The sequence below is a fragment of the Cryptomeria japonica genome, unplaced genomic scaffold (assembly GCF_030272615.1).
Source record: "Cryptomeria japonica unplaced genomic scaffold, Sugi_1.0 HiC_scaffold_43, whole genome shotgun sequence".
NCBI lineage: Eukaryota > Viridiplantae > Streptophyta > Pinopsida > Cupressales > Cupressaceae > Cryptomeria > Cryptomeria japonica.
The window spans coordinates 45001-70000 of NW_026728865.1; the positions used below are offsets into that span (position 1 = coordinate 45001).

The 25000-nt window shown below is 60.8% G+C and overlaps 2 non-coding genes across 2 annotated transcripts; both read right to left on the reverse strand.

Annotated features, from left to right (window-relative positions):
- Window positions 1-4248: 4248 nt before the first annotated feature.
- On the reverse strand, window positions 4249-4367 carry LOC131862494 (5S ribosomal RNA). Its single transcript, XR_009361508.1, has one exon. It is a non-coding gene; the product is annotated as a 5S ribosomal RNA (ribosomal RNA).
- Window positions 4368-12171: 7804 nt separating this feature from the next.
- On the reverse strand, window positions 12172-12290 carry LOC131862487 (5S ribosomal RNA). Its single transcript, XR_009361501.1, has one exon. It is a non-coding gene; the product is annotated as a 5S ribosomal RNA (ribosomal RNA).
- Between the last annotated feature and the right edge of the window lie 12710 nt (window positions 12291-25000).

Genomic DNA, 25000 nt, shown 5'->3' on the forward strand with positions numbered 1-25000 from the left:
GGTGGGCACCTTGGCTGGGTTGCGCGCCTTGGTGGGCACCATGCAGTGCACGAAGTCGGAGCCCGGATTGCCCCGGGCGCGCACCTCCGCCAGGGTGGGCACCTTGGTGCGCACAACTTGCCTGGGCTGCGCACCAGGAAGGGCTCAAGATGGCACCCGCGTTCCGTTTTTTTCACTATCTTTCAGAACGGAAATTTTAAAATCTCGTTTTTTTTTGCCTTTTCTGGAAATTAGTGAAGGCAGCGCATCAAAGGTGCGCAACGCTGGTGCGAACCTGGGAGCGCTCCGATGTGTGCTCCAAGGTGTGGCGTGCACGAAGTCGGACCCCGGTTTGCCCCGGGTGCGCACCTCGCGTGCACCTTGGTGCGCACACCTTGGCTGGGTTGCGCGCCCTGGTGGGCACCATGGTGCGCACCAAGGAGCGCTCCGAAGTGTGCTCCAAGGTGCGGCGTGCACGAAGTCGGAGCCCGGTTTGCCCCGGGTGCGCACCTCGCGTGCACCTTCGCCGCGGTGGGCACCATGGCGTGCACGAAGTCGGAGCCCGGTTTGCCCCGGGTGCGCACCTCGCGTGCACCTTCGCCGGGGTGGGCACCTTGGTGTGCAGACCTTGGCTGGGTTGCGCGCCCTGGTGGGCACCATGGTGCGCACCAAGGAGCGCTCCGAAGTGTGCTCCAAGGTGCGGCCTGCACGAAGTCGGAGCCCGGTTTGCCCCGCGTGTGCACCTCGGGTGGGCACCTTGGTGCGCATGCCTTGCCTGGGCTGCGCACCAGGGCGGGCTCAAGATGGCACCCGCGTTCCTTTTTTTTCACTATCTTTCAAAACGGAAATTTTAAAATCTCATTTTTGTTTGCCTTTTTCTGGAAATTAGTGAAGGCAGCGCATCAAAGGTGCGCACCTCGCTGCCCACCACGGTGCGCAACGCCGGTGGGCACCCGGGAGTGCTTCGAAGTGTGCTCCAAGGTGCTGCGTGCACGTTGTCGGAGCCCGGTTTGCCCCGGGTGCGCACCTCGCGTGCACCTTCGTCGGGGTGGGCACCTTGGCTGGGTTTGCCCCGGCTGCGCTCCGAAGCGGGGTTATTGGAGCGCCGCCTCTTTTTTTGTCGGAGCGTTTGGTGGGGTTTCTCGCATTGGCTCTTCCGAGGCCCGGTTGCCACCCTGGCGCGCACGAAGTCGGAAGTAGGGTTAATTGCCCGGGTGCGCACCTTTGCCAGGGTGGGCACCTTACCTGGGCTGCGCACCAGGGCGGGCTCAAGATGGCACGCGCGTTCCGTTTTTTTCACTATCTTTCAAAACGGAAATTTTAAAATCTCCTTTTTTTTTTGCCTTTTCTGGAAATTAGTGAAGGCAGCGCATCAAAGGTGCGCACCTCGCTGCCCACCTTGGTGTGCTCTGAGGTGCGCACCCGGGAGCGCTACGAAGTGTGCTCCAAGGTGCGGCGTGCACGTTGTCGGAGCCCGGTTTGCCCCGGGTGCGCACCTCGCCTGCACCTTGGCCGGGGTGGGCACCTTGGCTGGGTTTGCCCAGGGTGCGCTCCGAAGCGGGGTTACTGGAGCGCCCCCTCTTTTTTTGTCAGAGCGTTTGGTGGGGTTTCTCGCATTGGCTCTTCCCAGGCCCGGTTGTTGGGTGCGCTCCCACCCTGGCGCGCGCGAAGTTGGAAGTTGGGTTAATTGCCCGGGCGCGCACCTTCGCCAGGGTGGGCACCTTGGTGCGCACACCTTGGCTGGGCTGCGCACCAGGGCGGGCTCAAGATGGCACCAGCATTCCCTTTTTCTCACTATCTTTCAAAACGGAAATTTTAAAATCTCGTTTTTTTTTTGCCTTTTATGGAAATTAGTGAAGGCATCGCATCAAAGGTGCGCACCTCGCTGCCCACCTTGGTGTGCTCCGAGGTGCCCACCACGGTGCGCAACGCCGGTGCGAACCCGGGAGCGCCCCGATGTGTGCTCCAAGGTGCGGCGTGCACGAAGTCGGACCCCGGTTTGCCCCGGGTGCGCACCTCGCGTGCACCTTGGTGCGCACACCTTGGCTGGGTTGCGCGGCCTGGTGGGCACCATGGTGCGCACCAAGGAGCGCTCCGAAGTGTGCTCCAAGGTGCGGCGTGCACGAAGTCGGAGCCCGGTTTGCCCCGGGTACGCACCTCGCGTGCACCTTCGCCGGGGTGGGCACCTCGGCTGGGTTGCGCGCCCTGGTGCGCACCAAGGAGCGCTCCGAAGTGTGCTCCAAGGTGCGGCGTGCACGAAGTCGGAGCCCGGTTTGCCCCGGGTGCGCACCTTCGCCGCGGTGCGCACCATGGCGTGCACGAAGTCGGAGCCCGGTTTGCCCCGGGTGCGCACCTCGCGTGCACCTTCGGCGGGGTTGCGCGCCCTGGTGGGCACCATGGTGCGCACCAAGGAGCGCTCCGAAGTGTGCTCCAAGGTGCGGCGTGCACGAAGTCGGAGCCCGGTTTGCCCCGGGTGCGCACCTTCGCCGCGGTGCGCACCATGGCGTGCACGAAGTCGGAGCCCGGTTTGCCCCGGGTGCGCACCTCGCGTGCACCTTCGGCGGGGTTGCGCGCCCTGGTGGGCACCATGGTGCGCACCAAGGAGCGCTCCGAAGTGTGCTCCAAGGTGCGGCGTGCACGAAGTCGGAGCCCGGTTTGCCCCGGGTGCGCACCTCGCGTGCACCTTCGGCGGGGTTGCGCGCCCTGGTGGGCACCATGGTGCGCACCAAGGAGCGCTCCGAAGTGTGCTCCAAGGTGCGGCGTGCACGAAGTCGGAGCCCGGTTTGCCCCGGGTGCGCACCTCGCGTGCACCTTCGCCGCGGTGGGCACCATGGCGTGCACGAAGTCGGAGCCCGGTTTGCCCCGGGTGCGCACCTCGCGTGCACCTTCGCCGGGGTGGGCACCTCGGCTGGGTTGCGCGCCCTGGTGCGCACCAAGGAGCGCTCCGAAGTGTGCTCCAAGGTGCGGCGTGCACGAAGTCGGAGCCCGGTTTGCCCCGGGTGCGCACCTCGCGTGCACCTTCGCCAGGGTGGGCACCTCGGTGCGCACACCTTCTCAATGTTTTCTTGCCTTTTCTGGAAATTGGTGAAGGCAGCGCATCAAAGGTGCGCACCTCGGTGTGCTCCGAGGTGCGAACCCGAGAGCGCTCCGAGGTGCCCACGAAGTCGAAAGTCGGGTTAATTGCATTGTTTTCCCCGGGTGCGCTCCGAGGTGCGCAACATCGGCGCGCACCAAGGAGGGCTCCGAAGTGTGCTCCAAGGTGCGCACGATGGCGTGCACCTCTGGTGCGCACGATTCGGAGCTCGGTTTGACCGGGGTGCGCACACCTTGGCTGGGTTGCGCACCTTTTGTGCGCTCCAAGGTGCGCACGAAGTCGGAGCTCGGTTTGCCCCGGGTGCGCACCTTCGCCAGGGTGCGCACCTTGATGCGCACGCCTTGGCTGGGCTGCGCACCTTGGTGGGCGCCATGGTGCGCACCTTTCGTGCGCTCCAAGGTGCGCACGAAGTCGGAGCTCGGTTTGCCCCGGGTGCGCACCTTGGTGGGCGCCATGGTGCACTCCGAGGTGCCCAAGATTGGTGCGCACCAAGGAGCGCTCCGAAGTGCGCTCCAAGGTGCGCGCGAAGTCGAAAGTTGGGTTAATTGTCCGGTTTGCCTCGGGTGCGCACCTTGCGTGCACCTTCGCCAGGGTGGGCGCCTTGGTGCGCACACCTTGGCTGGGCTGCGCACACCTTGGCACCCGCTTTTCCTTCATTTTAAATTTTTTTTTTTTACAATCTCTCAAGTGGGAAATTCTATAATCTCAACTTTTTTTGCCTTTTCAGGAAACTTTTGAATGGAGCGCATCATTGGTGCGCTCCGAAGTGTGCTCCAAAGCTCTCTCCAGCTGCGTGCACCTGCCCCGGCCGCGCACCCGGCCCCGCCCAGCTTCGCTCACCTGTCCCGGGCGTCTGGTGCGGAACCTTAGAGTAAGAAACATCACCGTGCACCTTGGCCAACGTGCGCGACTCGACCGAGCGCGCACTGGCCGAGGTGCACACCGATTTCACCTGGGTGCGCGCGCAGCACCTCGGGCGCACCGGGGTGCGCGCACAACGCCCGGGTTGCACCGTGGCCTGTGTGCTCGGGGCGCCTCGGGTGCGCGCTCGGTGTCGCCCCCGCGCGCGCGGTAGTGCGGGCAGCGCACCCCGGCCCGGCCCGGCCCCGACGAGAACGCAAACGGGCAAAAGGTTTATTCAAATAGCATTGCGACGCCCGGCGAAAAACTAAAAAAGGGTGCAACACCGGGACTTCCCGGGAGGTCACCCATCCCAGTACTACTCCGGCCCAAGCGCGCTTAACTGCGGAGTTCTGATGGGATCCGGTGCACTAACGCTGGTATGATCGCACCCGTTATGAGCTTGTCGCAGTGTGTACTTAGCAAACCGCGACCCACGTGCGAATCCACCCCGGCCACCCACCCCCGTCGAGGTGCACACCCTCCCTCGCGAAGTGCGCCCCGTTCGCCAAGTGTGAGCCCTGCCCGGGTGCGCGCACCTTGCTAGGGCGTCGGGTGTGCACCCGGCCCGGCCTACGTGCGTGCACCTGGAGGGGGCGTCGTGTGCGTGCAGTGTCCCGTCTGCAACGCGGTGCCCACACACCACCTCGGGCGCAACGACCTGCGCTCACATGTGGGCCGAGTGCACCTTGGTGCATGTTCGGGGCGCCTCGGGTGCACGCTCGATCTTGCCCCGGTGCACCAAGGCGCTCGGTTTGCCCCGGGTGCGCACTTGGTGCAAGGTGGGCACCCAAAATAGGGATCAAGCACCAAAACACAAGTTTCGGGATGCAAAATGGGACCCAAGGACCACAAATGCGTTCCAAGACCCATGATGGGTCCACGAGAACAAAAATGTGTTCCGAGACTTAATAAACAAATATTGGGTTTTAGGAGAAGAAACATGCTCTGATGCCCAAAACGAGAATCGACCCCGAAAAGGCCACAGGCCAAAAGTGGGATGCGAGACAAAAAAAAATGGGACCCGAGGACCAAAATTGGGTTCCCAGGTCGAAGACAGGGCAACCGGACAAGAAACGACCTCTAAGGCTCGAAATGAGTCCCGACGACTAAAACTTGACAAGAAGCACCCATCAGGCACCCAACTCGACACCCATGGGATGCCGACCCACCCGGGCTTCCACCTAGCACACCTTGGCACCCACCCACCCTCGCACCCAACCTCGCACCCAACTTAGCACCTTTGAACCCACATTGGCACTCACCCTGACCCTGGCACCTTGGAACCCACATTGGCACTCACCTTGACCCTGGCACCCACCTTTGCACTCACCTTGGGACCCACCCTGGCTCCCACCTCGGCACCCACCCAGACACCCACCTTGGTTCCTTGGCACCCACCTTGGATCCTTGGCACCCACCCCGACACCCACCTTGGCACGCAACTTGGCTACTTGCCACCCACCTTGGCTCCTTGACGCCCACCCCGACAACCACCCCGTGACCTACCCTGGCTAGGGTTGGTGCACACCCACCCTGGTGCCCACCTTGGCACCCACCCTATGACCCACCTTGGCACGCACCTTAGTACCCACCCCGTTACCCACCCTAGGACCCACCCCGTGACCCACCTTGGCCAGGGTGGGTGCCTTGGTGCGCACAACTTGCCTGGGCTGCACACCAGGGCGGGCTCAAGATGGCACCCGCGTTCCGTTTTTTTCACTATCTTTCAAAACGGAAATTTTAAAATCTCATTTTTTTCTTTTTTTTGCCTTTTCTGGAAATTAGTGAAGGCAGCGCATCAAAGGTGCGCAATGCTGGTGCGAACCCGGGAGCGCTCCGATGTGTGCTCCAAGGTGCGGCGTGCACGAAGTCCGAGCCCGGTTTGCCCCGGGTGCGCACCTCGCGTGCACCTTCGCCGGGGTGAGCACCTTGGCTGGGTTGCGCGCCCTGGTGCGTACCAAGGAGCGCTCTGAAGTGTGCTCCAAGGTGCGGCGTGCACGAAGTCGGAGCCCGGTTTGCCCCGGGTGTGCACCTCGGGTGCGCACCTCGCGTGCACCTTCGCTGCGGTGGGCACCTTGGCTGGGTTGCGCGCCTTGGTGGGCACCATGCAGTGCACGAAGTCGGAGCCCGGTTTGCCCCGGGCGCGCACCTCCGCCAGGGTGGGCACCTTGGTGCGCACAACTTGCCTGGGCTGCGCATCAGGAAGGGCTCAAGATGGCACCCGCGTTCCGTTTTTTTCACTATCTTTCAGAACGGAAATTTTAAAATATCGTTTTTTTTTGCCTTTTCTGGAAATTAGTGAAGGCAGCGCATCAAAGGTGCGCAACGCTGGTGCGAACCTGGGAGCGCTCCGATGTGTGCTCCAAGGTGCGGCGTGCACGAAGTCGGAGCCCGGTTTGCCCCGGGTGCGCCCTGGTGGGCACCATGGTGCGCACCAAGGAGCGCTCCGAAGTGTGCTCCAAGGTGCGGCCTGCACGAAGTCGGAGCCCGGTTTGCCCCGGGTGTGCACCTCGGGTGGGCACCTTGGTGCGCATGCCTTGCCTGGGCTGCGCACCAGGGCGGGCTCAAGATGGCACCCGCGTTCCTTTTTTTTCACTATCTTTCAAAACGGAAATTTTAAAATCTCATTTTTTTTTGCCTTTTTCTGGAAATTAGTGAAGGCAGCGCATCAAAGGTGCGCACCTCGCTGCCCACCACGGTGCGCAACGCCGGTGGGCACCCGGGAGTGCTTCGAAGTGTGCTCCAAGGTGCTGCGTGCACGTTGTCGGAGCCCGGTTTGCCCCGGGTGCGCACCTCGCGTGCACCTTCGTCGGGGTGGGCACCTTGGCTTGGTTTGCCCCGGCTGCGCTCCGAAGCGGGGTTATTGGAGCGCCGCCTCTTTTTTTGTCGGAGCGTTTGGTGGGGTTTCTCGCATTGGCTCTTCCGAGGCCCGGTTGCCACCCTGGCGCGCACGAAGTCGGAAGTAGGGTTAATTGCCCGGGTGCGCACCTTTGCCAGGGTGGCACCTTACCTGGGCTGCGCACCAGGGCGGGCTCAAGATGGCACGCGCGTTCCGTTTTTTTCACTATCTTTCAAAACGGAAATTTTAAAATCTCCTTTTTTTTTTGCCTTTTCTGGAAATTAGTGAAGGCAGCGCATCAAAGGTGCGCACCTCGCTGCCCACCTTGGTGTGCTCTGAGGTGCGCACCCGGGAGCGCTACGAAGTGTGCTCCAAGGTGCGGCGTGCACGTTGTCGGAGCCCGGTTTGCCCCGGGTGCGCACCTCGCCTGCACCTTGGCCGGGGTGGGCACCTTGGCTGGGTTTGCCCAGGGTGCGCTCCGAAGCGGGGTTACTGGAGCGCCCCCTCTTTTTTTGTCAGAGAGTTTGGTGGGGTTTCTCGCATTGGCTCTTCCCAGGCCCGGTTGTTGGGTGCGCTCCCACCCTGGCGCGCGCGAAGTTGGAAGTTGGGTTAATTGCCCGGGCGCGCACCTTCGCCAGGGTGGGCACCTTGGTGCGCAAACCTTGGCTGGGCTGCGCACTAGGGCGGGCTCAAGATGGCACCAGCATTCCCTTTTTCTCACTATCTTTCAAAACGGAAATTTTAAAATCTCATTTTTTTTTTGCCTTTTATGGAAATTAGTGAAGGCATCGCATCAAAGGTGCGCACCTCGCTGCCCACCTTGGTGTGCTCCGAGGTGCCCACCACGGTGCGCAACGCCGGTGCGAACCCGGGAGCGCCCCGATGTGTGCTCCAAGGTGCGGCGTGCACGAAGTCGGACCCCGGTTTGCCCCGGGTGCGCACCTCGCGTGCACCTTGGTGCGCACACCTTGGCTGGGTTGCGCGGCCTGGTGGGCACCATGGTGCGCACCAAGGAGCGCTCCGAAGTGTGCTCCAAGGTGCGGCGTGCACGAAGTCGGAGCCCGGTTTGCCCCGGGTGCGCACCTTCGCCGCGGTGGGCACCATGGCGTGCACGAAGTCGGAGCCCGGTTTGCCCCGGGTGCGCACCTCGCGTGCACCTTCGCCGGGGTGGGCACCTCGGCTGGGTTGCGCGCCCTGGTGCGCACCAAGGAGCGCTCTGAAGTGTGCTCCAAGGTGCGGCGTGCACGAAGTCGGAGCCCGGTTTGCCCCGGGTGTGCACCTCGCGTGCACCTTCGCTGCGGTGGGCACCTTGGCTGGGTTGCGCGCCTTGGTGGGCACCATGCAGTGCACGAAGTCGGAGCCCGGTTTGCCCCGGGCGCGCACCTCCGCCAGGGTGGGCACCTTGGTGCGCACAACTTGCCTGGGCTGCGCACCAGGAAGGGCTCAAGATGGCACCCGCGTTCCGTTTTTTTCACTATCTTTCAGAACGGAAATTTTAAAATATCGTTTTTTTTTGCCTTTTCTGGAAATTAGTGAAGGCAGCGCATCAAAGGTGCGCAACGCTGGTGCGAACCTGGGAGCGCTCCGATGTGTGCTCCAAGGTGCGGCGTGCACGAAGTCGGACCCCGGTTTGCCCCGGGTGCGCACCTCGCGTGCACCTTGGTGCGCACACCTTGGCTGGGTTGCGCGCCCTGGTGGGCACCATGGTGCGCACCAAGGAGCGCTCCGAAGTGTGCTCCAAGGTGCGGCGTGCACGAAGTCGGAGCCCGGTTTGCCCCGGGTGCGCACCTCGCGTGCACCTTCGCCGCGGTGGGCACCATGGCGTGCACGAAGTCGGAGCCCGGTTTGCCCCGGGTGCGCACCTCGCGTGCACCTTCGCCGGGGTGGGCACCTTGGTGTGCAGACCTTGGCTGGGTTGCGCGCCCTGGTGGGCACCATGGTGCGCACCAAGGAGCGCTCCGAAGTGTGCTCCAAGGTGCGGCCTGCACGAAGTCGGAGCCCGGTTTGCCCCGGGTGTGCACCTCGGGTGGGCACCTTGGTGCGCATGCCTTGCCTGGGCTGCGCACCAGGGCGGGCTCAAGATGGCACCCGCGTTCCTTTTTTTTCACTATCTTTCAAAACGGAAATTTTAAAATCTCATTTTTTTTTGCCTTTTTCTGGAAATTAGTGAAGGCAGCGCATCAAAGGTGCGCACCTCGCTGCCCACCACGGTGCGCAACGCCGGTGGGCACCCGGGAGTGCTTCGAAGTGTGCTCCAAGGTGCTGCGTGCACGTTGTCGGAGCCCGGTTTGCCCCGGGTGCGCACCTCGCGTGCACCTTCGTCGGGGTGGGCACCTTGGCTGGGTTTGCCCCGGCTGCGCTCCGAAGCGGGGTTATTGGAGCGCCGCCTCTTTTTTTGTCGGAGCGTTTGGTGGGGTTTCTCGCATTGGCTCTTCCGAGGCCCGGTTGCCACCCTGGCGCGCACGAAGTCGGAAGTAGGGTTAATTGCCCGGGTGCGCACCTTTGCCAGGGTGGGCACCTTACCTGGGCTGCGCACCAGGGCGGGCTCAAGATGGCACGCGCGTTCCGTTTTTTTCACTATCTTTCAAAACGGAAATTTTAAAATCTCCTTTTTTTTTTGCCTTTTCTGGAAATTAGTGAAGGCAGCGCATCAAAGGTGCGCACCTCGCTGCCCACCTTGGTGTGCTCTGAGGTGCGCACCCGGGAGCGCTACGAAGTGTGCTCCAAGGTGCGGCGTGCACGTTGTCGGAGCCCGGTTTGCCCCGGGTGCGCACCTCGCCTGCACCTTGGCCGGGGTGGGCACCTTGGCTGGGTTTGCCCAGGGTGCGCTCCGAAGCGGGGTTACTGGAGCGCCCCCTCTTTTTTTGTCAGAGCGTTTGGTGGGGTTTCTCGCATTGGCTCTTCCCAGGCCCGGTTGTTGGGTGCGCTCCCACCCTGGCGCGCGCGAAGTTGGAAGTTGGGTTAATTGCCCGGGCGCGCACCTTCGCCAGGGTGGGCACCTTGGTGCGCACACCTTGGCTGGGCTGCGCACCAGGGCGGGCTCAAGATGGCACCAGCATTCCCTTTTTCTCACTATCTTTCAAAACGGAAATTTTAAAATCTCGTTTTTTTTTTGCCTTTTATGGAAATTAGTGAAGGCATCGCATCAAAGGTGCGCACCTCGCTGCCCACCTTGGTGTGCTCCGAGGTGCCCACCACGGTGCGCAACGCCGGTGCGAACCCGGGAGCGCCCCGATGTGTGCTCCAAGGTGCGGCGTGCACGAAGTCGGACCCCGGTTTGCCCCGGGTGCGCACCTCGCGTGCACCTTGGTGCGCACACCTTGGCTGGGTTGCGCGGCCTGGTGGGCACCATGGTGCGCACCAAGGAGCGCTCCGAAGTGTGCTCCAAGGTGCGGCGTGCACGAAGTCGGAGCCCGGTTTGCCCCGGGTACGCACCTCGCGTGCACCTTCGCCGGGGTGGGCACCTCGGCTGGGTTGCGCGCCCTGGTGCGCACCAAGGAGCGCTCCGAAGTGTGCTCCAAGGTGCGGCGTGCACGAAGTCGGAGCCCGGTTTGCCCCGGGTGCGCACCTTCGCCGCGGTGCGCACCATGGCGTGCACGAAGTCGGAGCCCGGTTTGCCCCGGGTGCGCACCTCGCGTGCACCTTCGGCGGGGTTGCGCGCCCTGGTGGGCACCATGGTGCGCACCAAGGAGCGCTCCGAAGTGTGCTCCAAGGTGCGGCGTGCACGAAGTCGGAGCCCGGTTTGCCCCGGGTGCGCACCTCGCGTGCACCTTCGGCGGGGTTGCGCGCCCTGGTGGGCACCATGGTGCGCACCAAGGAGCGCTCCGAAGTGTGCTCCAAGGTGCGGCGTGCACGAAGTCGGAGCCCGGTTTGCCCCGGGTGCGCACCTCACGTGCACCTTCGCCGCGGTGGGCACCATGGCGTGCACGAAGTCGGAGCCCGGTTTGCCCCGGGTGCGCACCTCGCGTGCACCTTCGCCGGGGTGGGCACCTCGGCTGGGTTGCGCGCCCTGGTGCGCACCAAGGAGCGCTCCGAAGTGTGCTCCAAGGTGCGGCGTGCACGAAGTCGGAGCCCGGTTTGCCCCGGGTGCGCACCTCGCGTGCACCTTCGCCAGGGTGGGCACCTCGGTGCGCACACCTTCTCAATGTTTTCTTGCCTTTTCTGGAAATTGGTGAAGGCAGCGCATCAAAGGTGCACACCTCGGTGTGCTCCGAGGTGCGAACCCGAGAGCGCTCCGAGGTGCCCACGAAGTCGAAAGTCGGGTTAATTGCATTGTTTTCCCCGGGTGCGCTCCGAGGTGCGCAACATCGGCGCGCACCAAGGAGGGCTCCGAAGTGTGCTCCAAGGTGCGCACGATGGCGTGCACCTCTGGTGCGCACGATTCGGAGCTCGGTTTGACCGGGGTGCGCACACCTTGGCTGGGTTGCGCACCTTTTGTGCGCTCCAAGGTGCGCACGAAGTCGGAGCTCGGTTTGCCCCGGGTGCGCACCTTCGCCAGGGTGCGCACCTTGATGCGCACGCCTTGGCTGGGCTGCGCACCTTGGTGGGCGCCATGGTGCGCACCTTTCGTGCGCTCCAAGGTGCGCACGAAGTCGGAGCTCGGTTTGCCCCGGGTGCGCACCTTGGTGGGCGCCATGGTGCACTCCGAGGTGCCCAAGATTGGTGCGCACCAAGGAGCGCTCCGAAGTGCGCTCCAAGGTGCGCGCGAAGTCGAAAGTTGGGTTAATTGTCCGGTTTGCCTCGGGTGCGCACCTTGCGTGCACCTTCGCCAGGGTGGGCGCCTTGGTGCGCACACCTTGGCTGGGCTGCGCACACCTTGGCACCCGCGTTTCCTTCATTTTAAATTTTTTTTTTTTACAATCTCTCAAGTGGGAAATTCTATAATCTCAACTTTTTTTGCCTTTTCAGGAAACTTTTGAATGGAGCGCATCATTGGTGCGCTCCGAAGTGTGCTCCAAAGCTCTCTCCAGCTGCGTGCACCTGCCCCGGCCGCGCACCCGGCCCCGCCCAGCTTCGCTCACCTGTCCCGGGCGTCTGGTGCGGAACCTTAGAGTAAGAAACATCACCGTGCACCTTGGCCAACGTGCGCGACTCGACCGAGCGCGCACTGGCCGAGGTGCACACCGATTTCACCTGGGTGCGCGCGCAGCACCTCGGGCGCACCGGGGTGCGCGCACAACGCCCGGGTTGCACCGTGGCCTGTGTGCTCGGGGCGCCTCGGGTGCGCGCTCGGTGTCGCCCCCGCGCGCGCGGTAGTGCGGGCAGCGCACCCCGGCCCGGCCCGGCCCCGACGAGAACGCAAACGGGCAAAAGGTTTATTCAAATAGCATTGCGACGCCCGGCGAAAAACTAAAAAAGGGTGCAACACCGGGACTTCCCGGGAGGTCACCCATCCCAGTACTACTCCGGCCCAAGCGCGCTTAACTGCGGAGTTCTGATGGGATCCGGTGCACTAATGCTGGTATGATCGCACCCGTTATGAGCTTGTCGCAGTGTGTACTTAGCAAACCGCGACCCACGTGCGAATCCACCCCGGCCACCCACCCCCGTCGAGGTGCACACCCTCCCTCGCGAAGTGCGCCCCGTTCGCCAAGTGTGAGCCCTGCCCGGGTGCGCGCACCTTGCTAGGGCGTCGGGTGTGCACCCGGCCCGGCCTACGTGCGTGCACCTGGAGGGGGCGTCGTGTGCGTGCAGTGTCCCGTCTGCAACGCGGTGCCCACACACCACCTCGGGCGCAACGACCTGCGCTCACATGTGGGCCGAGTGCACCTTGGTGCATGTTCGGGGCGCCTCGGGTGCACGCTCGATCTTGCCCCGGTGCACCAAGGCGCTCGGTTTGCCCCGGGTGCGCACTTGGTGCAAGGTGGGCACCCAAAATAGGGATCAAGCACCAAAACACAAGTTTCGGGATGCAAAATGGGACCCAAGGACCACAAATGCGTTCCAAGACCCATGATGGGTCCACGAGAACAAAAATGTGTTCCGAGACTTAATAAACAAATATTGGGTTTTAGGAGAAGAAACATGCTCTGATGCCCAAAACGAGAATCGACCCCGAAAAGGCCACAGGCCAAAAGTGGGATGCGAGACAAAAAAAAATGGGACCCGAGGACCAAAATTGGGTTCCCAGGTCGAAGACAGGGCAACCGGACAAGAAACGACCTCTAAGGCTCGAAATGAGTCCCGACGACTAAAACTTGACAAGAAGCACCCATCAGGCACCCAACTCGACACCCATGGGATGCCGACCCACCCGGGCTTCCACCTAGCACACCTTGGCACCCACCCACCCTCGCACCCAACCTCGCACCCAACTTAGCACCTTTGAACCCACATTGGCACTCACCCTGACCCTGGCACCTTGGAACCCACATTGGCACTCACCTTGACCCTGGCACCCACCTTTGCACTCACCTTGGGACCCACCCTGGCTCCCACCTCGGCACCCACCCAGACACCCACCTTGGTTCCTTGGCACCCACCTTGGATCCTTGGCACCCACCCCGACACCCACCTTGGCACGCAACTTGGCTACTTGCCACCCACCTTGGCTCCTTGACGCCCACCCCGACAACCACCCCGTGACCTACCCTGGCTAGGGTTGGTGCACACCCACCCTGGTGCCCACCTTGGCACCCACCCTATGACCCACCTTGGCACGCACCTTAGTACCCACCCCGTTACCCACCCTAGGACCCACCCCGTGACCCACCTTGGCCAGGGTGGGTGCACCCACCCTGGTGCCCACCTTGGCACCCACCCATCCTAGCACCCAGCCTGTGACCGGGCTTGGAACCCAACCTTGCACCCGCACCCGTCTTGGCCAGTGTGGGTGCGCACCCATCCTGGCACCCACGTTGTGACACACCCTTTAACCCACGCACCCTAGCACCCACGTTGGCACCCACCTTGGAACCCAACCTAGCAACTTGGCACCCACCCCGTGACCCACCTTGGCATCCACCATAGCAGTCGCCGACTTGGCACCCACCTCGGCACCCACCTTGACACTTGTGGACCCACCTTGCCACTCACCCTAGCATCGACCCATCCTAGCACCCACCCTGGCACCTTTGCACCCTAGCACTCACCCATCCTAGCACCTAACCTGTGACCCACCTTGACACTCACCCTCGCACCCACCTTGGAACCCAACCTAGCACCCACCCACCCTGACACCAACCCTAGCACCTACCCACCCTTGCACCCACCCTGTGACCCATCTTGGCACCCACCCATCCTACCACTCAACCTATCACCCACCTTCTCACCCACCTTGGCATCCACCTTAGCACCCACCCACACTGGCACCTTGGCACCCACCTCGGGCAAGGTGGGTGCACACCCACCCTGGCACCCAATTTAGAACCCACCGAGCATGTTACCCACCTTGGCACCCACATTGCAGCCCACCCTAGTACCCACCCTATGACCCACATTGGCATCCACACCCTAGCACCCAGGCACCTCGACACCCGCCTTGACACCCACCCTAGCACTGAACCTGTGACCCACCTTGGAACTCACCCTAGAACCCACCCACCCTGTGAACCACCTTGGCATCCACCTTAGCACCCACCCACCTTGGCACCCACTCTAGCACTCACCCATCCTAACACCCAACTTGTTACCCACCTTGGCACCCGCCCTCGCGTCCACCTTGAAACCCACCCTAGCACCCACCCACGCAGGAGCCCACCTTGGCACCCAACCTAACACCCACGCATCCTGGCACCCAACTTGTGACCCACCTTGGAACCCACCCTAGTACCCACCTTTGAACCCACTATATCACCAACCCACCTTGGCACCCACCCTATGACCCTCTTTGGAATCCACCCTAGCACGCACCCACCCTGGCACCCACCATGGAGCGCACCCTAGCACCCACCCACCTCGGCACGCACCTCAACACCCACCTTGGTGTGCGCACTGCGCCAACCTCTCAAAGACCCTATGTGGTGCGCTCCAAAGTGTACACCTTTGGTGCGCTCCAAGGTGCGCACCTTTGGTGCACACCGAGGTGCACACCAAAGTGTGCACCGAGGTGAGCACCAAAGTGCACTCCAGGGTGCACACCAAGGCGTGCACCTTTGGTGCGGTCAATGCAAACGAATTCGGAAGTTGGGGTCGATGTCCTAATCGCTGCTGCAGACTACACGTATGAGAATCGGACAAATAGCTTTATATAGGGGAGGTGTTGCGTTTGATGGGTCGACTCCCCTGGTTGTGTGCACTGCACCAACTTCAAAGACCCTGTCTTGTTTAAGAAGTCAAAAGTTGGGGTGGATGTCCTAATCATTGCTGCAGTCTACGCATGTATGAGAATCAGACAAATAGCTTATATAGGGGAGGTGTTGCATTCGGTGGGTTGACTCCCCTGGTTGTGCGCACTGCGCCAACCTCAAAGACCCCGCATAGCAGAAGAAGTCGGAAGTCGGATTTTGGTGAGCACCAAGGCGTGCACCTTTGGTGCGGTCAACGCAGACGAATTCAGAAGTTGGGGTGGATGTCCTAATCGTTGTTGCAGGCTACACATGTATGAGAATCAGACAAATAGCTTATATAGGGGAGGTGTTGGGTTTGATGGGTCAACTCCCTTGGTTGTGCGCATTACGCCAACCTCAAAGACCTTGTTTTCGTTAAGAAGTCAAAAGTTGGGGTCAATGTCCTAATGGCTCCTGCAGGCTACACATGTATGAGAATCGGACAAATAGCTTATATAGGGGAGGTGTTGGGTTTGATGGGTCGACTCCCCTGGTTGTGCGCATTACGTCAACCTCAAAGACCTTGTTTTCGTTAAGAAGTCAAAAGTTGGGGTCGATGTCCTAATTGCTCCTGTAGACTACACATGTATGAGAATCAGACAAATAGCTTATATAGGGGAGGTGTTGGGTTTGATGGGTTGACTCCCCTAGTTGTTCGCATTACACCAACCTCAAAGACCTTGTTTTCGTTTAGAAGCCGAAAGTTGGGGTCGATGTCCTAATTGCTCCTGCAGGCTACGCATGTATGAGAATCAGACAAATAGCTTATATAGGGGAGGTGTTGGGTTTGATGGGTCGACTCCCCTGGTTGTGCGCATTGCGCCAACCTCAAAGACCCTGCATTGCGGATGAAGTCGAAAGTCAGAGTTTGGTGTGCTACAAGGTGTGGTCGAAGGTGCTCACCTAGGTGTGCACCTTTGGAGCACAGGAAAAGTGCCCTCCAAAAGTGCGCACCTTTGGAGTGCACAAAAGTGCCCTCCAAAAGTGCGCACCTTTGGAGCGCAGAAAAGTGCCCTCCAAAAAGTGCCCTCCAAAAGTGCGCACCTTTGGAGCGCAGAAAAGTGCCCTCCAAAAAGTGCCCTCCAAAAGTGCGCACCTTTGGAGCGCAGAAAAGTGCCCTCCAAAAAGTGCCCTCCAAAAGTGCGCACCTTTGGAGCGCAGAAAAGTGCCCTCCAAAAAGTGCCCTCCAAAAGTGCGCACCTTTGGAGCGCAGAAAAGTGCCCTCCAAAAAGTGCCCTCCAAAAGTGCGCACCTTTGGAGCGCAGAAAAGTGCCCTCCAAAAAGTGCCCTCCAAAAGTGCGCACCTTTGGAGCGCAGAAAAGTGCCCTCCAAAAAGTGCCCTCCAAAAGTGCGCACCTTTGGAGCGCAGAAAAGTGCCCTCCAAAAAGTGCCCTCCAAAAGTGCGCACCTTTGGAGCGCAGAAAAGTGCCCTCCAAAAAGTGCCCTCCAAAAGTGCGCACCTTTGGAGCGCAGAAAAGTGCCCTCCAAAAGTGCGCACCTTTGGAGCGCACAAAAGTGCCCTCCAAAAGTGCGCACTTTTGGTGCGCACCAAGGCGCTGGTTCGGTCGTTGCAGGCGAGTTCGGAAGTTGGGGTCGATGTCCTGAGCGGAGGTGCAAACTACACAGGTGTCGGAATCGGACAAATAGCTTATATAGGGGAGGTGTATGCTTCGATGGGTCGACTCCCCAGGTTGAGCGCACCGCGCCAACCTCAAAGACCCTACGGTATGGATGAAGTCGGAAGTTGGGTCCGATGACCGATTCGATTAGTAGGTATGCTCATGAGGTCGGAATTTGGGTCCGATGACCTGCCATGTGCAGGAAGGCGAAGGTTGACACTGTGCGTTGCAAGGTGCACACCAAGGCGCTGGTGCGGTCTTTTTAGTCGAGTTCGGAAGTTGGGGTCGATGTCCTGATCGGAGGTGCAAGCTACACAGGTGTGGGAATCGGACAAATAGCTTATATAGGGGAGGTGTATGCTTCGTTGGGTCGACTCCCCGGGTTGAGCGCACCGCGCCAACCTCAAAGACCCTACGGTATGGATGAAGTCGGAAGTTGGGTCCGATGACCGATTCGATATGTAGGCATACTCGCGAGGTCGGAATTTGGGTCCGATGACCTGCCACGTGCAGGAAGGCGAATGTTGGCACTGTGCGTTGCAAGGTGCGCACCAAGGCGCTGGTTCGGTCGTTGGAGGCGAGTTCGGAAGTTGGGGTCGATGTCTTGATCGGAGGTGCAAACTACACAGGTGTGGGAATCGGACAAATAGCTTATATAGGGGAGGTGTATGCTTCGTTGGGTCGACTCCCCGGGTTGAGCGCACCGCGCCAACCTCAAAGACCCTACGGTATGGATGAAGTCGGAAGTTGGGTCCGATGACCGATTCGATATGTAGGCATACTCGCGAGGTCGGAATTTGGGTCCGATGACCTGCCATGTGCAGGAAGGCGAATGTTGGGACTGTGCGTCGCAAGGTGCGCACCAAGGCGCTGGTGCCGTCGTTGCAGTCGAGTTCGGAAGTTGGGGTCGATGTCCTGGTCAGAGGTGCAAACTACACAGGTGTGGGAATCGGACAAATAGCTTATATAGGGGAGGTGTATGCTTCGATGGGTCGACTCCCTGGGTTGAGCGCACCGCGCCAACCTCAAAGACCCTACAGTATGGATGAAGTCGGAAGTTGGGTCCGATGACCGATTCGATACGTAGGCATATTGGCGAGGTCTGAATTTGTGTCCGATGACCTGCCATGCGCAGGAAGGCGGAATTTGGGTCCGATGACCGAGTTGATGGCGTGCCATGCGCAGAAAGGCGGAATTTGGGTCCGATGACCGAGTTGATGTTGATGGCCCGCCATGCACAGGAAGGCGGAATTTGGGTCCGATGACCGATTTGAAGGCGTGCCATACGCAAAAAGGCGGAGTTTGGGTCCGATGACCGAGTTGATATTGATGGCCCGCCATGCGCAGGAAGGCGGAATTTGGGTCCGATGACCTGACATACGCATGGAGTCCGACTCGGGGGCCGATGTTCGATTCGATGACTTGCATTGTGGGTAAAGTCGGAAGTTGTGGTCTTTGACCCGATTCGATGACCAGACTTCGGCTGCTTGAGAATCGGACAAATAACTTATATAGGGGAGGTAGTGTTCTCGAGCATCCTCCCCCCGTGCCCGTTTATGTCGATTGATGCTGGTGCTCGACTGGTTGGAGCGCTCGGATGCAAAAATCTTGCACCAGGATTTATCGATTGTGATGGACACGGCAAGTCTCCTGATTGCTATGCAGGAGCTCATCGTGAATCTCTATGCGGCCTTGGTATGGACTCGACCTGCGGAATGGTTCGGCAATGGTAGTCGCTCCAACACGTCCTTGCAATGGCCACAGAGGTGATTCGACTAGAGCTCCAGTCTAGCTTTTGGGTTGCTTGGCGGACTGGTATAGCCGCGATCGAGTTCCGGCCATGAACGTTTTAGATAGCTCTTGGGCTTTCTGGGACGGAAGTCGGAAGTTTGGGCTGTTGTCCGATTTGATGACCATTCTTCGGATGTGTGAGAATCGGACAAATAACTTATATAGGGGACTGTGTTGTCTCACGCAGCCCCCTCCGTGCCCCTCTATCTCGACCGATGTTGGTGCTTGAAAGGGTTGGGATCGCTCGGATTTATAAACGTGCACCACCATTTGTCGAGTGTGAGGGACGCGGCAGGTCTCCTAAATGCTATGCGGGCGCTCTCTGAGAATCTCTATCCGGCCTCGACACAGACTAGTCTTGCTGAATGGTTTGGCACTGGTAGTCGATCCAACACGTCGTTGTTGTGGCCGCCTAGGCGATTCGATTCGAGCCCCCGTCTAGCTTTTGGGTTGCTTGGCGGATTTTGCCCTATCCGCAAGTGAGCTCGGTCCCTAAACGTTCGAGAAACCCGATTGCTATGCGCCGACTCTCTTTCTTGCGAGCCTCCATCTAGCTTTTGGGTCTCTACGGAACGGAAGTCGGAATCTGGGACCGTTGTTTGATTCGACGAGGCAGACTACGGTTGTGCGAGAATCGGACAAATAACTTATATAGGGGAGGTGTTGACTGGAGCATTCTCCCCCGTGCCCCTCTAACTCGACCAATGCTGGCGCTCGAACGGTGGTAGCGCTCGGATTTTCATTGAGCGCCAGCATTGGTCGATTTAGAGGGGCATGCGAGATTCCCGAATGCTATGCGAGGGCTCTAACGGAAATGTCTATTGGTTTCGGTATGGATGCAATTGCGAGTGGTTCGGCAAAGGTAGTCGTTCCGATGCGTCCATGTCGTGGCCAAATCGATAATTCGATTTGAGCCCTCGTATAGCATTTGGGTCTCTCGATGTGATTCCGCATTCCAGTCCCTTTGGGCACTGCTTGAGCCGCATCCCAGGGGGTTCCCTTCCCAATAATCTGCCTCGCAACCCGATTGCTATGCGGTGAGGCTCCTCGGCCGCCTCGGAACTATCTGTGTATCAGACGCATCGCGGGATAAGGGGTTGGCAACGGTAGTCGCCCCAAGCGCGTCCGATGCTTGGACCATTCCGAGGCGGCCCTGAAGCCTCTTCCGTCTAGCCGTTGGGTCCTTCTCGCCGCATCCCTCGCCTCGCACCCCGATTGCTATGCGGTGAGGCTCCTCGGCCGCCTCGGAACTATCTGTGTATCGGACGCGTCGCGGGATAAGGGGTTGTCACTGGTAGTCGCCCCAAGCGCGTCCGATGCTTGGACCATTCCGAGGCGGCCCTGAAGCCTCTTCCGTCTAGCCGTTGGGTCCTTCTCGCCGCATCCCTCGCCTTGCACCCCGATTGCTATGCGGTGAGGCTCCTCGGCCGCCTCGGAACTATCTGTGTATCGGACGCGTCGCGGGATAAGGGGTTGTCACTGGTAGTCGCCCCAAGCGCGTCCGATGCTTGGACCATTCCGAGGCGGCCCTGAAGCCTCTTCCGTCTAGCCGTTGGGTCCTTCTCGCCGCATCCCTCGCCTCGCACCCCGATTGCTATGCGGTGAGGCTCCTCGGCCGCCTCGGAACTATCTGTGTATCGGACGCGTCGCGGGATAAGGGGTTGTCATTGGTAGTCGCCCCAAGCGCGTCCGATGCTTGGACCATTCCGAGGCGGCCCTGAAGCCTCTTCCGTCTAGCCGTTGGGTCCTTCTCGCCGCATCCCTCGCCTCGCACCCCGATTGCTATGCGGTGAGGCTCCTCGGCCGCCTCGGAACTATCTGTGTATCGGACGCGTCGCGGGATAAGGGGTTGTCACTGGTAGTCGCCCCAAGCGCGTCCGATGCTTGGACCATTCCGAGGCGGCCCTGAAGCCTCTTCCGTCTAGCCGTTGGGTCCTTCTCGCCGCATCCCTCGCCTCGCACCCCGATTGCTATGCGGTGAGGCTCCTCGGCCGCCTCGGAACTATCTGTGTATCGGACGCGTCGCGGGATAAGGGGTTGTCACTGGTAGTCGCCCCAAGCGCGTTCGATGCTTGGACCATTCCGAGGCGGCCCTGAAGCCTCTTCCGTCTAGCCGTTGGGTCCTTCTCGCCGCATCCCTCGCCTCGCACCCCGATTGCTATGCGGTGAGGCTCCTCGGCCGCCTTGGAACTATCTGTGTATCGGACGCGTCGCGGGATAAGGGGTTGTCACTGGTAGTCGCCCCAAGCGCGTCCGATGCTTGGACCATTCCGAGGCGGACCCGAAGCCTCTTCCGTCTAGCCGTTGGGTCCTTCTCGCCGCATCCTTCGCCTCGCACCCCGATTGCTATGCGGTGAGGCTCCTCGGCCGCCTCGGAACTATCTGTGTATCGGACGCGTCGCGGGATAAGGGGTTGTCACTGGTAGTCGCCCCAAGCGCGTCCGATGCTTGGACCATTCCGAGGCGGACCCGAAGCCTCTTCCGTCTAGCCGTTGGGTCCTTCTCGCCGCATCCCTCGCCTCGCACCCCGATTGCTATGCGGTGAGGCTCCTCGGCCGCCTTGGAACTATCTGTGTATCGGACGCGTCGCGGGATAAGGGGTTGTCACTGGTAGTCGCCCCAAGCGCGTCCGATGCTTGGACCATTCCGAGGCGGACCCGAAGCCTCTTCCGTCTAGCCGTTGGGTCCTTCTCGCCGCATCCCTCGCCTCGCACCCCGATTGCTATGCGGTGAGGCTCCTCGGCCGCCTTGGAACTATCTGTGTATCGGACGCGTCGCGGGATAAGGGGTTGTCACTGGTAGTCGCCCCAAGCGCGTCCGATGCTTGGACCATTCCGAGGCGGACCCGAAGCCTCTTCCGTCTAGCCGTTGGGTCCTTCTCGCCGCATCCCTCGCCTCGCACCCCGATTGCTATGCGGTGAGGCTCCTCGGCCGCCTTGGAACTATCTGTGTATCGGACGCGTCGCGGGATAAGGGGTTGTCACTGGTAGTCGCCCCAAGCGCGTCCGATGCTTGGACCATTCCGAGGCGGCCCCGAAGCCTCTTCCGTGTAGCCGTTGGGTCCTTCTCGCCGCATCCCTCGCCTCGCACCCCGATTGCTATGCGGTGAGGCTCCTCGGCCGCCTTGGAACTATCTGTGTATCGGACGCGTCGCGGGATAAGGGGTTGTCACTGGTAGTCGCCCCAAGCGCGTCCGATGCTTGGACCATTCCGAGGCGGCCCCGAAGCCTCTTCCGTGTAGCCGTTGGGTCCTTCTCGCCGCATCCCTCGCCTCGCACCCCGATTGCTATGCGGTGAGGCTCCTCGGCCGCCTTGGAACTATCTGTGTATCGGACGCGTCGCGGGATAAGGGGTTGTCACTGGTAGTCGCCCCAAGCGCGTCCGATGCTTGGACCATTCCGAGGCGGACCTGAAGCCTCTTCCCTCTAGCCGTTGGGGCTTTCTCGCCGCATCCCTCGCCTCGCACCCTGATTGCTATGCTGTGAGGCTCCTCGGCCGCCTTGGAACTATCTGTGTATCGGACGCATCGCGGGATAAGGGGTTGGCAGTGGTAGTCGCCCCAAGCGCATCCGATGCTTGGACCATTCCGAGGCGGCCCTGCAGCCTCTTCCGTCTAGCCGTTGGGGCCATCTCGCCGCATCCCCCACCTCGCACCACGATTGCTATGCGGTGAGGCTCCTTGGCCGCCTCGGAACTATCTGTGTATCGGACGCATCGCGGGATAAGGGGTTGTCACTGGTAGTCGCCCCAAGCGCGTCCGATGCTTGGACTATTCCGAGGCGGCCCTGCAGCCTCTTCCGTCTAGCCGTTGGGGCCATCTCGCTGCATCCCCCACCTCCTCGGCCGCCTCGGAACTATCTGTGTATCGGACGCATCGCGGGATAAGGGGTTGGCAGTGGTAGTCGCCCCAAGCGCGTCCGATGCTTGGACTATTCCGAGGCAGCCCTGCAGCCTCTTCCGTCTAGCCTTTGGGGCCATCTCGCCGCATCCCTCGCCTCGCACCCCGATTGCTATGCGGTGAGGCTCCTCGGCCGCCTGGGAACTATCTTCGTATCGGACGCATCGCGGGATAAGGGGTTGTCACTGGTAGTCGCCCCAAGCGCGTCCGATGCTTGGACTATTCCGAGGCGGCCCTGTGGCCTCTTCCGTCTAGCCGTTGGGGCCATCTCGCCGCATCCCCCACCTCGCACCCCGATTGCTATGCGGTGAGGCTCTTCGGCCGCCTTGGAACTATCTTCGTATCGGACGCATCGCGGGATAAGGGGTTGTCACTGGTAGTGGCCCCAAGCGCGTCCGATGCTTGGACTATTCCGAGGCGGCCCTGCAGCCTCTTCCGTCTAGCCGTTGGGGCCATCTCGCCGCATCCCCCACCTCGCACCCCGATTGCTATGCGGTGAGGCTCCTCGGCCGCCTTGGAACTATCTTCGTATCGGACGCATCGCGGGATAAGGGGTTGTCACTGGTAGTCGCCCCAAGCGCGTCCGATGCTTGGACTATTCCGACGCGGCCCTGTGGCCTCTTCCGTCTAGCCGTTGGGGCCATCTCGCCGCATCCCCCACCTCGCACCCCGATTGCTATGCGGTGAGGCTCCTCGGCCGCCTTGGAACCATCTTCGTATCGGACGCATCGCGGGATAGGGGGCTGTCACTGGTAGTCGCCCCAAGCGTGTCCGATGCTTGGACCATTCCTAGGCGGCCCTGAAGCCTCTTCCGTCTAGCCGTTGGGGCCTTCCCGCCCCATCCCTCGCCTCGCACCCCCGATTGCTATGCGGTGAGGCTCCTCGGCCGCCTTGGAACCATCTGTGTATCGGACGCATCGCGGGATAAGGGGTTGGCACTGGCAGTCGCCCCAAGCGCGTCCGATGCTTGGACCATTCCGAGGTGGCCCTGAAGCCTCTTCCGTCTAGCCGTTGGGGCCTTCCCGCCCCATCCCTCGCCTCGCACCCCGATTGATATGCGGTGAGGCTCCTCGGCCGCCTTGGAACTATCTGTGTATCGGACGCATCGCGGGATAAGGGGTTGGCACTGGTAGTCGTCCCAATCGCATCCGATGCTTGGACCATTCCGAGGCGGCCCTGCAGCCTCTTCCGTTTAGCCGTCGGGGCCTTCCCGCCGCATCCCTCGCCTCGCATCCCGATTCCTATGCAGTGAGTCTTCTCGGCCGCCGCGGAACTATACCTGTTATTGCTACTGCATCCTTCGGCTGGTAACCTCCTCTGCCGCCTTGGAACGTTCTCTTTGTCGGATGCGTCGCGGGATAAGGGGTTGGCACTGGTAGTCGCCCCAAGCGCGCCCGATGCATAGACCGCTCCGAGTCGACCTTGCTTTCAGCCTCTCACATGCATAGACCTCTCTGAGTCGACCCTGCAGCCTCTCACGTTTAGCCTTTGGAATCTCGCCTCACAACATGATTGCTATCCTTGATGCATCCCTTGCCTCGAGCCCTGATTGCTTTCTTGGCTGCATCCCTCCTCTCCTCACAGCCCGGTTGTCATCACTGCTTCATCCGTCGCTTCATGCATTCTGGCTGCTGGGCCCTTCCCACCGCACACCTCGATTGCTATCTCTTCTGCATCACACACCCCGATTGCTATCTCTGCTACATCCCTCGGCTCTCACTTCTGCATCCTTCGCCTCACACCTCGATTGCTATCAATGCTGCATCCGTAACCTCACACCCCGATTGCTATGCGGGGAGGCTCCTTGGCCGCCTTGGAAATTTCTGTGTGTCGGACGCACCGCGGGATAAGGGGTTGGCACTGGTAGTCGCCCCAAGTGCGCCCGATTCTTAGACCGCTTCGAGGTGACCTCGTAGCCTCTTTCGTCCAGGCTTCCTGCCTTCAACGCCCTTTTTACACCTCGATTTCTATGCGCGGGCTCGTTGGCGTCTATCACCTCTCTGCGAAGAGTGGCACGATGATTGTTGGGGTAAATCGTAGCAGTCCGATCTCTGGCCTTGGGCCATTGTGAGGGCTGATCGATTTCCTGTGCGCATCTCGTGTTCGCCCAGTAACAGACTCGACGACTTGTAATCGGTCTTGTTCCCGATTGTTCCTGGAGGTAGTCTTCGGAACTCTTGGATTTGACCTGTCACTCGAACTGTCCTCTTCCGAGGATGCTTGTGTGTGTGTGCTTGTGCCATTTCCTTGGCGGTATTAACGAGATATTAAAGAGCGGAGTGAGCGCCTCGCCCAGCTATGTTTGGGGCTCTCACTCCCTTACCCGGTGTGCGACCGCTTTGCACGTAGGTTGCGGAGCATCGCGACTCTTTCGATGTTTGGCGGTTGTCTTCCGGTGATGCGTTGGTCCCGAAGTGCACGTTACTAGCATTTCTGCCATTGTTCTCGATCTTTGGCACGTTCCTTCGTTGCAATTGGATATATATCTCCGTTTATACGCGCAGGCTTCTCCCGCCTATTCAGCGCTGTCCCACTCTCAGCACTCTCGTGGTCTCCTTGGCTTCTCTCTCCCGTGAGCGAGCTCTCTTCTCGAGTCTTTTCCATGTCCCA